The sequence below is a fragment of the Copadichromis virginalis genome, linkage group LG13 (assembly GCF_057382275.1).
Source record: "Copadichromis virginalis isolate Kocher_CV1m ecotype Utaka linkage group LG13, C_Virginalis_male_GT1.1, whole genome shotgun sequence".
In the NCBI taxonomy this organism is placed as follows: Eukaryota; Metazoa; Chordata; class Actinopteri; order Cichliformes; family Cichlidae; genus Copadichromis; species Copadichromis virginalis.
Window position 1 is genome coordinate 31,888,444 of NC_140630.1, and position 16,923 is coordinate 31,905,366.

The 16,923-nt window shown below is 41.7% G+C and overlaps 1 long non-coding RNA gene across 1 annotated transcript; it reads right to left on the reverse strand.

Annotated features, from left to right (window-relative positions):
• Positions 1–423: 423 nt before the first annotated feature.
• Positions 424–1,281, reverse strand: LOC146695978 (uncharacterized). The gene is made up of 2 exons (XR_014923477.1): positions 744–1,281; positions 424–612 (listed from the first exon to the last, which is right to left on the reverse strand). It is a non-coding gene; the product is annotated as an uncharacterized LOC146695978 (long non-coding RNA).
• Positions 1,282–16,923: the final 15,642 nt, after the last annotated feature.

Below are 16,923 nucleotides of genomic sequence, written 5' to 3' on the forward strand. Positions count from 1 at the left end.
CGGGTTTCCGGTACGGATCGGGTAGTGACAAGTAGTGATGGGCAGATGAAGCCCCATGAAGCACTGAAGCTTTTCATCCAATTGGTTCACCCCAACGCGAAGCTTCATGAAGCTTCATTTGCTCTAGCAGGACACCTACTGGACGTAAAAATAATAGCTGGCATGAATTTTAAGAGTGTGGCATTTTGCACACAGCCTGTAAATGTCAACAACAAAAGGAGTGTGTAAAACATGTATATTGTAGTGATGGCAGTATACTGTGTATATTTATAGTGGCAGTATGGGAAATGATTATTTGGAAATGCTTGAAATGGAAATGATCATTTACTGTGAGGTGAGGTATGGTTGGGGTGTGGACAGTAGTTGTGCTTTTGTAACGTTGAGGTATGGACAGCTACACACTGAGGCTTTGAGCCTCAGTCCTGCCTGTTCACATTTTATTCTGTAAAAACAAAATTTTCACTGCTTTTATGACCTTTTTAGTGGGGAGAACATAGCTAGGATTTAATGATTTAACAAATCTTTTGAATCCTTTGTCCTCCACAATGCTAAATAGCTGGGAGTCCTCAATCACCATGCTGACCAGGTCTTCATCTATTTGAGATTGTTCTCCTGAGGAAAGACAATAAAGATAAAGCACAAATATAAATATCACACACGTAACTTATAACAGTTGTATAATATTGTTATATCATTTAGTAACATTACTGCATCCTATATTATCATTGCATTTGATGGCTCACCTGGTCTTGCTCCACAATCGGTGTCCCCCTTATTCTCATGCAAAGCTCTGTAGTGCCTAAGCATGGATGAGGTGTTGTTGTTATATCCCAGCTCCCTGGCACATAGCAAACACTTCACCTTGTACAAAAGTCAAGACAGCTCAACATAAATTGTATTGCACCATCAGTATCATGAAAATACATCTTCTGTAGAAATTTACATACCTTGTTGGGAGGAATAAGAGCAAAATGTTCCCACACAGGGGAGGACATCCTCCTCTTCTTAGCTGGCTCCATTCTCTCCTGACTTTCCTCACTCTCATAAACCTCCAAACGGTCTCCAAACTCTCACTAACCGCAACTCTCCATCAAACACCCACATTTTTGAATGAAGTCTGAGGGGTTTATATCGCTGTCATATCTCGCGGCAAAGTTCGAACCACTTCATGAACCAGTCACGTGGTACAGCCGGGCAGCGAGGCTTCGGACGTCATCATTTTCAGCTCCTCCCATAAATGAGGCAAGCCTCGATACGCGCTTCGCGGAAACGCCCCCTCCATTACTCGACACACGCTCCGAAGCCTCGGTACAGAACGTCCCATCACTAGTGACAAGGACTTCTCCCGTTCTCCCGTCCGCTGCTGTAGTGGCATTTGTCTCCCTTAAGACGGTCTTTAAGAGCATTGTCGGTATGTTATTCTGTTCCATCTTTACTAATGAACAATCTACTTGAAGAAATGTGATTGCAGTGTTTGCTTAATAGAAAAGTTTGTAAAGAGGGAATTAGCTAACGCTTTCGGCTAAACAAGTCATTGTACTGTTATTGTGTATTTCTCCTCATCTATGGTTTCTAAGAGCATTTCATGTCATGTTGTTTCTCAGTTTTACCCTACTTCAACTGGCCTAAGTAAAGGGAGTGAAGTCAAACCCTCTTGTCTGCGTGGTCATTTTGAAGAGGAGTTTAGTCTGAATGTCGACTCTAGCAAGGCGTTAGAGGCAGAGGACATGACAATACATGTTGTTTGTGGTGCTCTATTTAAAACTGTTGGCCTGTGAAACTTTTAGAAAAGTGAAATGCCCCTAAAGTAGTTAAATCATCTATGTGTAATCATCGAGTCTAACTGTTGCAGACTAGTAGATAATTATAAGACTAGTTGCATTAAAGCCACATTGGGGTTGATACAGGTGAATATGTACTTTTAGAAGTATCACAGTTTATTTCTAAAGGGATACATGTTGTTTGTGGTGCTCTATTTAAAAACTATTAGCCTGTGAAACTATTAGAAAAGTGAAATCTTCCTAAACTAGCTAAATTAAATGCTGTGTGGGAATACACGGTTTTTAGAAGTATCACATTTCTAAAGGGATACCTGTTATTTGCGGCACTCTGTTTGAAAACTATTTGCTCCTAAAGAAAAAGCAAAATGCTCCTAACTAGTTAAAATACCCCCAAAGTAGTTAAATTAAATCATCTATGTCTAAATAACAGAACTCTGAGACCTATACAATCCTTTAAAAATAGTTTTAAAAAAAAGTACAGGTATATTACTACTGACATTGTAAAGTTCTTCTTTAGATGTTGGCTGCTTTTTCTTCTGTTCTGTGTCAGGACTATCTTTTTGGGGTCTTTCTGTTGTATTCCTGCTTCAGTAATATTGAGATCCGGGCTCTGGGAGGTCAACCCATCATGGATAGTGTTCTACTGTATGTTTTTCTATCCGGGCCTGCTTTTACTGCATTGGCAGTGTATCATTGGCATGCTGAAAAAACAAAGCTGTTGCCAACCAGATGCTCTTTAGATGGTAGATCAAAATCTGAGGATACGTTTCAGCTTTAATAAGACACTCACTGTTGTATCTCTTCTCCTGACAGTCCTCACATTTTTAAGGATACACTGCACAACATGCAGAGATATGCCAAGATATTCTAATAGCATTTTAACAGAAAAACTAAAATTTTATACCTGTCACACTGTGTCCTTTGTCATTTTTCTTTTTTACAGAATCAACTAAAGAAACGGGAACAATTATGTGTTTTTGTGATTAACAAAGTGCTCAAAGATTTGGTTTTACCTGTGCTATTTGTCAACTAACACCGATTCACCTGTGTTACTTGCCGTTTTATGCTTGACTGAGTAATATATAAAGAAATGAGGAGTAGATCAAGACTGTTTGCACAGGACTGGATATCAGAGATTGTAGCTTTCCTAAAATGCAGCCACAAAAGGATATAATAGTATTACCAGCTAAAATCTGGCAGACAAAAACAAATGCTTGTTGAGTTAAATGGTAATTAGACTGATTGTTATATAGTGTTTTTCTGCTCTCCTGGAGCCCTCAAAGCGCTTTATACAACATACCACCTTCGACTATTCACACAAGCACTTTCTTCTATGCTTCTAAGCACTTTCCAGCTAACCTTCACACACATTCATACTTGAGGGGGGTTAAGACTACACTGAAATATTTAAGTCCACTGGGTTTCCTTAACCAAAACAATGCCAAGATGTGTGAAAAGTAAAAAAAAATAAACAAGAACCCTAACCCTAATTACTTTTCCAAGAAAATAGAAACTTGATGGAAGCTAGCAGCTAACATTAGCTTACTCTTTAGCTTTCAGGAAATCACACCGATAAGCACATAAAACTGATATTAATTAACTTCATATTTAATACACGACTTAGCAGATTTTTAATGAATTGAAAACTGAAATAACATCTATGAAACCATCTAATTAATTTAGGTTTTTGACAGACCTTTACCTAACTAAAGTTTGCCAAAATGATAGTTAACTCTTGTAATGATGACAGCAAATCCTTATTTGCCTAGTATCATGTTTTATGTTGTTAATACTCCTAGACTGTAGGGGGAGCTAGAGAGCAAGGGGAGTTACCTCAGAGTAGACTGTGATGGCGAAGCTTTGTTTACATGTGAACCACAGTTCGATAAAATACCTTCTCTTCAAGTAATGGTGTCATTCTTAAGAACCCACAACAACATAAAGAAACAAGACATGGTGTCAGAAGATGGACTTGAAGAAAGGTAACGGACTACAATATAGCAGTACCGACGGATCAGCTTAGCAGTGAACGTAGTGTAGCTAACTCGCCGAGGGAGAGAAAAGAGACCTAGCGACGTAAGCATGGACGGCTTACACCCACCACCGATTCTTCAGTTGACTGGAAATGTGGCTGAAAATTGGAGAAGATTTAAGCAACGTTTCACGTTGTACCTATCAGCAATTGGACTTGACGAGGCAAGTGAGAGAGGAAAATCTTGACCTGGAAAAAGCATTAACACTGCAGAGCAGCTGAAACGGTGAGGGCACAAGCTAAAGAACTGCTTAGTGACAGCTGCAGAGTGGATGCTGTGAATAAGAACACACACAGAGTCAAAAAGGAGAGTGCTGCCGCTGAAATGAAACTGCAATTGAAATCGCCAGCAAACAGGGACAGAAAAGAAAAGACTTGTGGTCGCTGCGGAATGCAACATCCTCCTAAAAAATGTCCAGCATATGGGAAAAGATGCAATACATGTAACAAAAATAACCATTATGCTAGGTGCTGCAAAGCTCAAACCCTGAAACAAAGTGCAGTCCATACTGTGGATGAAGAAGACACAGAGGAACTCTATGTAGCTGCAGTGACAGACAATAAGACAGGTGAAAAGGACTGGATAATGACACTCAAAGTGAATGACACACTCATGAAAGTCAAGCTGGATACTGGAGCTCAAGTGAATGTCATATCAGAAGCAGAGTTCAAGAAAATCAGACCTAGACCTAAAATGCATGCAACGAAGGTGAAAGTGAGTGGATACTCAGGTGCAGAAATACCTGTGAAAGGAAAATGCATGGTTAAAGTGACACACAAAGAGAAGGAGCATACGCTAACATTCATTGTGGTGCCGAAGACTGTGCAGCCTATACTAGGGTTACATGCCTGTGAGAGTCTGAACCTAGTGAAAAGAGTGCTCGTTGTGGAACCTGATGATGACATGGACTATAATGAGTTGATGAAGGAATATGGTGACCTATTTCAGGGACTTGGTTGCCTTGCTGGAGAACACACAATCAGAGTCGATGAAAGTGCAACACCAGTCATTCATCCATGCCGCAAAGTACCATTTGCTCTACAAAAGCCACTGAAAGCCGAGTTGGACAGGATGGAAAACCTGGAAGTGATTGAAAAGATCGATGAGCCAACAGAGTGGGTGAGTTCTCTTGTTATTGTGGAGAAAAAGACTGCAAAGCTCAGAGTTTGCATGGATCCTAGAGATCTGAATAGAGCAATAAAGAGAGAAGATTTCAAACTACCTACAAGAGAGGAGATAATGTCACAGTTTGCAAAAGCGAAGTACTTTAGCAAGCTAGACGCTTCATCAGAATTTTGGCAACTGAAGCTGGACGAAGCAAGTTCAAAACTGTGCACGTTCAACAGCCCATTTGGCAGGTACAGATTCCGGCGACTGCCGTTTGGCATTGCTTCAGCACCTGAGGTGTATCACAAGACAATACACATGATCTATGAACACCTGGAAGGAGTCGACACGTCAATGGATGACATCATTGTGTGAGGTAGCACAAAAGCTGAACATGACATGAGACTGAGAAATGTTCTTGAAGCAACCAGAAAAGCCAATCTGAAGCTGAACAAAGAGAAATGCCAGCTTGGGGCGAAGGAACTGACATTCGTTGGAGATATCCTGAGCAGTGAAGGCATCAGACCAGATCCTCAAAAGGTGTCTGCAATTGAAAACATGCCGAGGCCGCAATGCAAGAAAGATGTGCAGAGATTTAATGGCATGATAAACTACATGGGAAAATTCATACCCAATCTCTCAGAAAAAATGGCGCCACTGAGACAGCTAACTGAAAAGAGAATCGAATGGGAGTGGAATCATGAACATGAGAAAGCATGGCGTGACTTGAAAGATCTGCTTACAAAGGAACCAGTTCTGAAGTTTTATGATCCAATGAGACCTATTAAGATCTCATCAGATGCATCACAGAGTGGGCTTGGAGCTGTTCTTCTGCAGAAGTATGATGAGTGGCAGCCTGTTGCATATGCATCGCGATCCATGACAGACGCAGAGACAAGATATGCACAGATTGAAAAAGAACTGCTCAGCATAATGTACGCATGTGAGAGATTTCACCAGTTTGTGTCTGGGCAGGCCATCAGTGTTGAAACTGACCACAAGCCACTGATAGCATTGTTCCAAAAACCACTAAATGACTGTCCACTGAGAATCCAAAAAATGATGATCCGGCTGCAACGTTACACGCTTAACGTGATGTACACACCTGGCAAGCTGATGTACACAGCTGACACATTATCCCGAGCTGTTGATCCGAATGAGCCAGCGAACACCAAGATGGATGATGATGTAAGAGCATATGTGAGCATGGTCACAAGTGCACTTCCTGTTGCAGAAGGGAAGATGGAGCTCATCAGAACGGAGACAAGCAAAGATGGAACGTTACAAGCACTGCGCAAAACCATCATAGATGGATGGCCCAGCTGTAAGCAAAACTGCTCACCTGTTATTCAAGAGTACTGGAACTGCAGAGCAGAACTGTCTGTAGTGGATGATGTGGTGTTCAAGGGAAGTAAAATTGTCATCCCAAAGAGCCTGTGAGGAGAGATGCTCAAAAAGATACACGCAGGGCATCTAGGCATGGAAAAATGTAAAAAGGAGAGCACGTGAGGTGATGTACTGGCCACGGATTAATCAGGATGTGACAAATGAAGTGTCGAACTGTTCAACATGTCTGACATATCAAGCAAGCAATCCTGCCGAGCCACTAAAGCCGCACCCAGTGCCAGACCGACCATATCAGAAAGTGGGGGCTGACCTCTTTGTGTCTGGAGGAAAGGACTATATTATGGTCACAGACTACTACTCTTTGTATCCGGAAGTATGTAGACTGCAAACAACAACAGCAGAGGCTGTAATCACCTCTATGAAAGCTGTATTTGCACGACACGGTGTGCCAAGTGAAGTGTTCACAGACAATGGACCACAATTCTCCAATATTAGGTTTGGGCAGTTTGCCAAAGAATGGGACTTTGTTCACACAACATCAAGCCCGCACTACCCACAATCTAATGGACTAGTGGAAAAGTCCGTCCAAACAGTGAAGAGGCTGATGAGTAAGGCGAGAGACAGTGGTGCTGACTTCTACCAAAGCCTGCTAGTATACCGCACAACGCCACTTGAGTGTGGTATGCCACCAGCACAGCTTCTTATGGGACGACGCCTGAGATCAAACCTGCCCATTCAGGATAATCTGCTTAAAACAAAAGAGGGAAACAGCGTGAAGAAGTTTAAGGAGCAACAAAAAGCAAAGCAGAAGTTCTATTATGACAGAGGAACAAAAAACCTACCTGAACTGCATGCTGGGGATCAAGTGAGATTCAAAGACAAAACCAACACATGGGCATAGAAAGCAACTGTTCTAAGGAAAGATCAACCACGATCATACATCATTCAGAGAGAAGATGGAGCTATGCTGAGAAGAAATCGCCGAGATCTTCTTAAGGGACCAGTAGTAGTGGAGCAGAGGTTGGAGGCTGCTGAACAACCCCAACACACACATGAGACACTATCACCTGAAACACCTATGCATACACAAGAACAAACACTGAGAAGATCTGTAAGACAAGTAAAGCCACCTATGAGACTGATTGAGCAGATGTAATGTGTTGACATGTTGTTTGGAAGATGATGTCATAGTATCTATGCAAGTTTCACTATGTTTGGTTACTAGTGTTGAATGGACCATAATTGTTGAAAACTAGTTGTGTTGTTAACGTTACTTTGATAAAGCCTGGTTTAACAAGTAAAAAACAAATAGAGACTGTTTATGTTTGTGAAAGTAGGTATGTTATTTTATTGTTGAAAAAAAAGGAAGATGTAATGATAACAGCAAATCCTTATTTGCCTAGTATCATGTTTTATGTTGTTAATACTCCTAGACTGTAGGGGGAGCTAGAGAGCAAGGGGAGTTACCTCGGAGTAGACTGTGATGGCGAAGCTTTGTTTACATGTGAACCACAGTTCGATAAAATACCTTCTCTTCAAGTAATGGTGTCATTCTTAAGAACCCACAACAACATAAAGAAACAAGACAACTCTGGGAACAGATATTCTTGCTTGAATGTTAGCAGATCCTATAAATATTTGCTAGTTTAGCAAATTTCAGCATACCCTGATTACAAACAGTTTCACAGCACTGTTCAAATGCTGTCATTGTGATGCTGAGGAGCAAATAAAACACCGTTGGCAAATAGTTTACTCACCATGAATGTAGCCAGGCTCAGCCATAGCTAATGTTAGCTGCTGGATTCCTCTTCCCTGCCTCCTTTCTTTCTGAATTCTGTGCTTGGTATGTTTTTGGTACCAAGCACACCATTGCTGATGGATATTTAATTAGAATATTAATACATTACTCAGCAATTCTTCTTTGTAAAATTACAATAGATGATTGGAAATGTGTTATTAGAATTTACATGCAAGGTCTAACTGAATATGCTCTGACTTCCGAAAACATTTTATAGAAGCAAAATTATGAAAATCAACCAGTGCATGAAGCTACTGTTAAAATGACAAGTTAAGCTGAAGATGGTTATTTCAAATACCCTTTATATCATATGTTGTGTAGTCTAATCCTCACAGTTTAAGAGTGAACAGGCATGGAAGATGGGGGATTTTTGAAAAGCAGTTAAGTGATGTTATCTTTTGCGCCTTTCTTTCATCCCTGGTACACAGAGATGTGGGGGTGGGAAGAATGGTCAGTTTACAGTGACCACCACTTAGCCAATAAAAGATCAGTGTGTGACAGAGAGGGAGGGAGAAAGAGGAAGCAAAGAGAATGTGAGGGCAGAGAAGGAAGAAGGCAGTGAAAAGTGTCATGTTGCATTATCAGTTTCTTGAGATGGAAGAGTGAGTGATCCTTTTAAGTCACTGTGTAATGTGTAATCATTCCTTTAATGTAGAAGTTGATTCTCTTTTTGATTACATTTTTTTTAACTACCACGACTTTGAAACCACCTTCATAAATACACTTTATTTATTTATACATTACATACTGGAAGATTAAACTGGAAGAATTTAAGATTTAATGTTCACAATAAATGTCTGTTCAATGCAGGATTATGACACTATAATGTTCTCTAATGATGGCTGTAGAGTTGCACTTTCAGGTATCCATGTTTGGTAAGACTGGAATATCTCAAGGACCATTAGATAGAATTCCATGAAATGTTAAACAGGCATCCTTGGACTTTAGAGCAGGAACTAATGAGATGCTCAAATCTTTCTTCAAGCACTTGGCTGACTTTAAATGGATGCGACAAACATGTCACATTATGCTACGTGAGAGTTGGGGTGGACTGACAAAAACATTCTGGTTTAATTAGATGTTTAATATTAATAACTCTGTGTAATAGAGTGGATTGTTGCCCCCCAGTGTTAAAATACAGAAGTGCCTGTTACAGGGCTAGTTCTTGGTTGACCAATATATAACAACAAAAAAGGGTAGTTTCTGCACCGCTAAGAAACAACAAGTTAGTGTGTGATGTCCTGCTGTTCAATAAAGGCACCTATCCACGTCCTTCTGTCCTGATCTTTTTAAGAGCCTAATCCAGAATATCACAACTGGCGACGAGGATTCTAAAGATTTCCACAGCGTGACAGAGGCTGTAGAAGGGCTGTGTTCACATGTAAAAAAAAAATACAAACAAAGACGTTTTCTTCACGGCTGCAGCGAAACAGCTTTTGGTGAGCTAACATGGCGATGCATGTGGGTCGTGTTGAAGAGTATAATGAATCGAAGGAAGATTTTGAGTCATATTTGGAGCGGTTGGAGCAATGGATGTTGGCAAATGATGTTTCCGATGAGAAGAAAGTGTGCACGTTTCTCTCTGTGATCGGAGCAGATACATACAGGCTGCTAAAGAATCTTGTGTCTCCGAGGGTACCGAGTACCATGGGATATGCAGCGCTGACTGGGGCGTTAAGTGCGCATTATAAGCCGACTCCAGTGGTGATAGCTGAGCGTTTTCGTTTTCAGAAACGTAACCAGAAAGAAGGGGAGGCAGTTTCTGACTATGTTGTCGCCCTGAGGCAGTTGTCAGCCACATGTGATTTTGGACAATATTTGGATGAGGCCCTGAGGGATCGTTTTGTTAGTGGGCTGCGTTCTGATGCTGTGCAGCGCAAGCTACTATCGGAAAAAGATCTTACATTTCCACGTGCATGTGAGATTTCCGTATCCATGGAACTCGCTTCGAAAAATACGATGGAGTTCTCAGGACGCCAGGACCCTCACCACGTAAATGCCTTGACAAATGCTCCAAATTTTTTCAACAAAGGATGGAAAGGACAGAACAGGCAAGAGGGCAATAACAAGCCAAAGAACTGGAAGGGACCTAAAAAAGACACAGGAATGAAGCAACCATGTTATCGTTGTGGTGGAAAGCATTCAGCACGTGAGTGCAAATTTAAGAGTGAAAAGTGTCATGTTTGTGCAAAAATAGGACACATTGCACGTGCTTGCACGAATAAAAAATTCAGTCAGCAAACTCAGTATTTGGAAACTGAGGATGAATGCTCAAGTAGGAATAATGAAGCTGAACTTTTTGGAGTTTATTCAATGTACTCCATCACCTCCAGTGAGAAGGGATACACGGTGGATGTTGCGCTTGGGAGCAAGAACACCACCATGCTGCTGGATACAGGATCAGCAGTGTCGGTGGTATCAGACAAGTATTATCAGATGCATCTCACTCATTTCCCTATAAAACCAGCCAGTGGGCTAAAGCTCAAGTCCTACTCAGGCCAACACATTGCTGTGCGTGGATATATTATGTTACCAGTACAGTATGGGACTCAAAACATCACCCTACCACTGATCGTTGTTCAGGGAGACAGACCAGCTCTGATTGGACGAAACTGGTTAAAGAAACTACAGCTGAACTGGAAACAGATTTTCACAGTACACAAGGTACTGGTGCAGAAAGAAGCAAAGCCAGGAGTACTAGAAGTGATTCAGCGCCATCAGGCAGTGTTTTCGGATGACCAAGGCTGCATAAAAGGATTTAAAGCTAGAATCCACACTAAACCAAACACCACACCAATTTTCTGTAAAGCTCGCCCAGTTCCTTATGCACTAAAAGAAGCTGTGGAAAAGGAGCTGGACAGATTGGAAAAGGTGAAGGTTATTTCAAAGGTTGAGAAAGGTGAGTGGGCATCCCCTATTGTTACTGTGCCAAAGGCAGACAAAACAATTAGGATATGTGGTGACTACAAAGTCAGTGTCAACCAGTGTGTTGAAGAGGAAAGATATCCACTTCCAAATACTGAAGATTTGTTTGCCACTTTAGCTGGAGGAACATCCTTCAGTAAACTTGACCTTTCTCATGCCTATCAGCAGCTACAGTTAGATGAAGAATCAGAGAAGTATCTGGTCACCAACACACACAAAGGTCTCTATAAGTACAATCGCCTCAGCTATGGTGTTTCCAGTGCTCCGGCTCTTTTCCAGTCTGTGATGGATCAAATCCTTCAGGGGATGGAGCATGTGACCTGCTTTTTGGATGACATCCTCATCACTGCTTCATCTGAAAGGGATCATTTGAAGAGGTTGGAGGAAGTACTCACACGTCTGGAGAAGCATGGTGTCAGAGTGAAGCTTTCCAAGTGCCACTTTCTTCAGAGCAGTGTGGAGTACCTGGGACATCGTATTGACAGGGATGGTCTGCATCCTTTAGAGGAAAAGGTAGCAGCCATAGCAAATGCAACAGAACCAACAAACGTCACTGAACTGAAGTCCTTTCTTGGTCTTCTAAATTACTACAGTCGATTTTTGGAAAATCCATCCACCATTCTTCAGCCTTTGCATAACCTGTTGAGAAAAGATGCTAAATGGATTTGGACCATGGAATGTGCAAAAGCATTCAGGGATGCAAAAAGTCTACTGCTGCAGAACAAAGTGTTGGTGCACTACAGCACAAACCTGTCATTGAAGTTAGCCTGCAATGCATCACCTTATGGATTGGGCACAGTCATCTCTCATGTCATGGAAAATGGAGAGGAAAGGCCTGTGGCTTTCGCATCAAGAACATTAACTGAAGCTGAGCGAAAGTATGCCCAGATAGAAAAAGAGGCCCTTGCCATAATTTTTGGAGTAAAGAAATTCCATAAATATCTGTATGGAAGGAAATTCACCCTCATAACAGATCATAAGCCACTGCTGGCTATACTAGGGCCAAAGTCAGCTGTCCCAACACTCGCTGCACTAAGAATGCAACGCTGGGCTCTTATTCTAATGGCATACAATTATGACATTGAATATAGAAGATCAGCTGAACATGCTAATGCAGATGCATTGTCACGTCTACCTCGGAATACGCCAGAAAACATTGCCGAGGAGGGAAGTATCTTCTATTTCTCACATGTGGAAGAGCTACCAATAGTAGCTAAAGACATTGAGAGAGCAACCATGAAGGATCCAATCCTCAGCAAGGTCTGGAGCTACACCATGAATGGGTGGCCGAGTTATATGCAAGACGAATCACTTAAGCCTTACTTTACACGCAGACATGAGCTGTCAGCAGAACAAGGATGTGTTCTTTGGGGACAACGGGTCATCATTCCACCGGTTTACCAACAGAAAGTGCTGGAAGACCTGCATCATGAACATCCAGGTATCTGTCGTATGAAAGCACTCGCTCGCAGTTACCTGTGGTGGCCAGGCTGTGATGGTGATATACAAGAACTGGTTCAAAGCTGCTCAGTCTGTCAGGCTGTACAGAAGTCACCACCCGTTGCACCACTCCATCCGTGGAAGTGGCCTGAGAGAGTTTGGCAACGGATTCACATTGATTTAGCTGAAAAAGGCAAGCAGTACTTTTTAGTTGTCATTGACAGTCATTCAAAATGGTTGGAAGTGTTCCCTATGCCATCCATTACCTCACACAACACCATTGAGGTTTTGAGAGGGTTATTTGCTTCATATGGACTTCCAGAAGAGCTTGTTTCAGACAATGGACCTCAACTTGTGTCAAAGGAATTCAATCAGTTTCTGGAGTTAAATGGGATCAGACACACAGCTGTTCCTGCCTATCATCCTGCATCAAACGGGGCAGCAGAGAGGTCAGTACAAATCCTGAAACGATCCCTGATGAAAAATGTGCTGGAAGCAGATGGTAAGGCCACATTGCCACTCAGTCATCGTTTGGCAAACTTCCTTATCATGTATCGCAGTACACCGCACACTGTGATGGGTCGTACACCAGCAGAGTTGTTCCTGAAACATCAGATCCGGACTCGCTTCAGCCTGCTGAAACCTGAACTAAGCAGACACATTGAACAGAAACAGTGTGAGCAGAAGCGACACCATGATTACGAAACCCAACCTGTTCGTGTTTTTTCAGAGGGAGACGCTGTGCGTATCCGAAACTTCAGGGGGGGGGGGGAAACAAAATGGACTCAGGGAACAGTTCTGAAGAAAATGGGAAGTGTTACTTACCTGATACAAGAGGGACAGAGAACACGCACAATACATGTGGATCACCTGTTACCATGGTAAAAATACTCTTTTGCAAGGTAAAAATACTCTTCTACTTTACTGGAAGAGAGATACCTATAGTCAGCATTTAACCGGTTTACTTCTTGTGCAGTTGTAGATGTTTCATTGCAATGTTTTTGTGAGGTATTTGTGAATTTTTGCAGTTTTTTTAATTCATCCTTTGATGGTCTGGGAGCAGACACACTCTTTATGGGAATGGGAGTTTTGGGGGGATGTCAGGAGGAGAGAAACTGCAGAGAGGCAACTCTGGTACCTGGATATCTGGATAATCATGTTGTGGGGTGTTTAATATAAAGACAACTCCCATTTCAGTCCAGTAACAGCTGCAAACCTGCCATGCAACATGAACAGCGTCAGGACGAGTAAGAGAACCCTGGGAGAATTTCACAATACAAGTTTCTGACATTCACTCTTCTTTTCTGTCAGCTAAGAGACAAAATGTATTTTAACCAGATATCTTATCTTTTGTGGAATTTCTGACAATGAACCATTATTACATTGTCTCACACATACACACACACAGACACACACACTGTGTGCACAATGTGTCCTTGCGTTATCCTTCTGGAATGTCAACACGTTCTCACTCCCAACTCGTCAAACTTGTGACGCATGCTCAGGCTCCCTCTGCTGCACTTATGGACGCGCAGGGTACCCCTCTCGCGTCGGGAATTGACGTGAAGGGTCCTCCGATTGAAGAGATTGCCGCGGAAGTGCCTGTTGTCGGTATATTTAGACATTTTCCAAATCACATTGTAGTGACGTATACAGAACACAATAAATTATATAATGTAAACAACTACCTGAAAAACAGGTAGAACGATACTTTTGTATGGTTTATTGCATTTATGGAGGGAGTGGTGTATGCTGGGTAATGGCACAGCTAGCTACTGGGTGACTTTATTCACCCGCTTCGGCTGTTATCAGTCCATAGATATGGGCCATCTCCAGCTAGATTGTTCAGAAGGTTGTTATCATCCATCCAGATGGAGGATCACTAACAGGAGCGTGGGAAGACTCCAGAATCCACTCTGGCTGCAATCCGGTGGATACAGCAGTGTTTACAGGTAAGACCGTTTAAACGGACAGCATTTATAGAATGACTATTAAAAGTCAGACCAGCGAGTGTCAATAATGTTAATGTGGTTATGTTAGTAATACACCGAGTGCTAATATAACAGCTTTAAGATGCATTTGTAGATGTTATTACGTGTTTTACCGTCTTTATGGTGCTAGCTTAAAGTTACGGTGTAAACGTTAGCTTATATTGGAGTAAAGCTGTTACTGGTTAAACGATGTTAGCACAGAAATATTAGCTTCTGTCATGACTGACGAAGTTACTAGTTAATAAAGTTTCCATTAAAGTGTTTAATCGCAGCCACAGATTGACAGCAAATATCTCGATTAGCTTCAGTGCATCTGTAATAAATATGTGCAAGTTTCAGTGCTTCATTTAAACTGTATGATACTTATACTGACCCAGGGTCAGTGTAAAATACAATCCTAGCTGTGTGAATAAAGCCTGGCTCCTTTAATCCTGCATGAAAAACCTCAGGATGCAGGCTATTATTACTCTTTCCTGCTGGCACACCTGTCACACCTGAGAGTCAGCTAGAAACTTACAGTGACGTGGACATCATGCAAAGACTGCCAGACTCTGTAATGCTGCAAATGATCAGTGACTCAAGTTAACACTAAACTTTAAACGGCACCTCTGTGTCTCTGTGTGCTGAACATCTAGGATTGAGTCAGGCTGCATCAGCTGAAGCTGTTATTTGTATATATCAGTATTTTTTATTCAGGTGTGGGGAAAATACGTAAGACTGCAGTGAAGCGATGCACCAGATTAATCCCTGGCCAAAGGTATCGTACTTAAATCAGACTACTGATCCAGCCACATCAGCCTTTTGTGAGGTCTGTTTAAAGTAGACTAAAAGTGAACTGCAGGTTCCTGAGAGGTGGACTGTGAGCACAGAAACACATGTTAATACATACAGCTGCAGCAAACTTACATTAATTTTAAATAGATTTGTTACTCTGATGTCTGTCTCTGTGTTAGTCCTCTGACAGACTGGTGACCTGTCCAGGTGTGCTCTACCTATGACTACTGGGACAGGCTCTAGCCTCTGTAAAAGAAATTTTCTGTTATTCTCATTTAAAGTATTTAAGTGCTTATGCATGTGCTTAGTTGTGACACTGTTACTGTTCAGTGAAAGTTTCTAAAACTAGATGAACTTACTTCAGCGTCAGCAGTTTGAGAAAACAACTCCCTTTACAAGTGCTGATAAGGCCAAGGGCACCAAACAGCATAACCATTGATCCGTTAGGTTTCATAGCGAGACACGTGAAGTGTGGTAGGATCAGTTCGTAACTTCCTCCCTCTTCCTTGGAATGCATAAATGAGTAGGAGCACCACTTCTGTGGCAGCGCTGACTGTGAACTGTGATGTTTGATGTGTGTTGGCGCAGTAATAAATAGCTTGATCACAGCTCTTTCTGTGTTGCAGACTTTATTTTAAAAATTCCACGACCCCCCCCCCACCCTCCCACTGTGAACATGAATTGAATATTCAGAAGACATTTGTTTAAATAGTTCTACAAATCTGAGCTGTTGGTGTGTCCTTGGATTGTGTGGTAATAATATTAGAGCCTGCAATCTTTCTTACTGAATCTCTACTATGAGTCATGTTACCTGAGATTAATTCTATGTTTACCTGTCAGCCTGGACGAATGTGCTGTGTGAAGGAAATTAAATTAAATCAGATCTGAACATTTAAGGAACCTGTTCATATTTAATTGAAATATGAACCAGTGATTTTTTTGATTGCTGATTCCAAGAGAGTCTTTGTGGAAATCCTGTTTGGTTTTTTGTTATTTTAATTCTCTTCTCTGTTTTCCAGAACAGTTCTCCACAGTCACTGTCCATATGGGTCAGTGGGACCAAGAAGCACTCTGCTAATGTGTGGACTCTGACCAGCAACATCCAGCAGGACCCAGACAGCGTTTTCTATCTCCCAGCTGGAGGTTTTTGTTTGTCTGTGACTGGAGAGTCAGATTTTTGTTGAGCTTCACACTTGCAGAGGTAAGTCAGTTTGCAGAGATCCCTCCCACCCTGGCTTTTATGTGCTAGATTTCTTATCTGAAACAGTAATATTTCAGTGACTGCTGCTTATACCACAGGTTAATACACGCTACTGATCCCTCATAGGAGAATCATCAATTTTGGCAACAAAGAAGCCTGGTGGATGTTTGTTTACAGTCTGATGATGGGACATCATGCTCTGCATCTTCAAAGTTTGCCTCCTCATTATTATTCATACCCAGTAATGTGAAGTATGCTCATATCTACTATAACTGAACCAACCTGGTGCTCTTCATTGAGTCTGAATGTTGGATGTTGTGTATCTCGTGTTCTCTGGGCTTTGTTGTCCTCAGTCTTTTCGCAGGATCAGAAAACAAAACCAGGAGGCGCGTAAATGTTTCTTCTCCATGATGTTTCTTCAAATGTTTCTTCTGGATGATGATAAGACTGACACGGGATGCCACCTTTGGTCTTGTGATGAAGCAAAGCTCAGGAAGAAGTGGGATTAAATGGTACCCACATGTTG